The sequence below is a fragment of the Aplysia californica genome, unplaced genomic scaffold (genome assembly GCF_000002075.1).
Source record: "Aplysia californica isolate F4 #8 unplaced genomic scaffold, AplCal3.0 scaffold00667, whole genome shotgun sequence".
Lineage (NCBI taxonomy): Eukaryota > Metazoa > Mollusca > Gastropoda > Aplysiida > Aplysiidae > Aplysia > Aplysia californica.
The window spans coordinates 144461-145785 of NW_004797937.1; positions in this window are offsets into that span (position 1 = coordinate 144461).

Sequence of the window (1325 nt, forward strand, 5' to 3'; positions counted from 1 at the left end):
ACACACACACACACACACACACACACACACACACACACACACACACACACAAAGAGCGCAACAGCGGACCTAATAAATCTTTTCAGAGTGACTGTCAGCCTGAAAGTGACGCCGAGGGCCACTAATCCCACAGAGGTCAAAAAGAAATTCATAAATCCTGGACCTTCAGCGACCCCTGTGTGCGCTCGCGGGCGTCAAATTGCAAGCGCCGTGTACTAAACTTCCGTAAGAGTTTTACGGCACTTGCAACACAATAAGGTCATATAAGAGTCGAAGATTAGAGGTGTTACATGGGAGTAACAAACACAAAAAAGAAGGAGGGGAGAAAAGGACGATAGATATTTGATAGGGAAGAAGAAGCAAGCCACACCAGAGCACCCGCCCACCACCCACATCGAGACAATAAGTGAGGTCACCCAAGTGCGCAGGTGGGGAAAAGTAGACGACAGATAGAAAAGAAGTAGAACCTACCACCACTGGTGCCCTCCAGGTTTCCATTAACGTAACCCGTAAACAGCAAGCCAACATTTTATTCGATTGTTTTGTTTGGGTAAAGAGAAGCACATCGACACAACAATGGTTATTTAGTGCTGAGGGGAAAAAGTAAGACAGACAAACAAACAGACAGACAGACAGACAACTGGCGAAAAGAAGTAGGACCTACACCACCAGTGGCGCCCTCCAGGTCTCCATTAACCGCAACCTGCAAACAGCGAACCACCATTTTAAATAATAAATCATCATCACCAACATCATACAGCATGCAGGCCCATCCTCTCAGCCGGGGGTGTAGGCTAGTACTTCTTCACACAGCCAGTCGCTCTGCGTCAGAACGTTTTCTCCTTGACATTCACGCAAAGGACACACACACACACACACACACACACACACACACACACACACTCGCCCCATCCAGATCGTCGGAGATCTGCGCCCTATGCAAACGTCAGACTTTAGCTTCATTTATCCACCTCCCTTCCTCTCTTTCCCTCCCTATCTACTTGCTTTCGCACGCATACGTTTCCTTCTTCTTGGCAATGACAATTATACGCCACTTAGGCCTCACATTTATGAGTTACATATTGCCACTCATGGACTTAACTGCGCAATTTACACTTCCAATTATCTTTTCATTTTAAAAAATTACAATAGAAATAACCGTGCCTAAATAGTAGTGTACGACAGTACGATTTTTTTCTTTTTAAATTTTCGCTTGTTTTTGTTTTGTTTCGTATGAGGGAGGAAAGAAAGTGAGAGGGAAGGAAAGAGGTTCTTTATATTCTTTTCCTTTTTTTTTCTTTGGAAAGGTTAGGGGGGAGGTGATG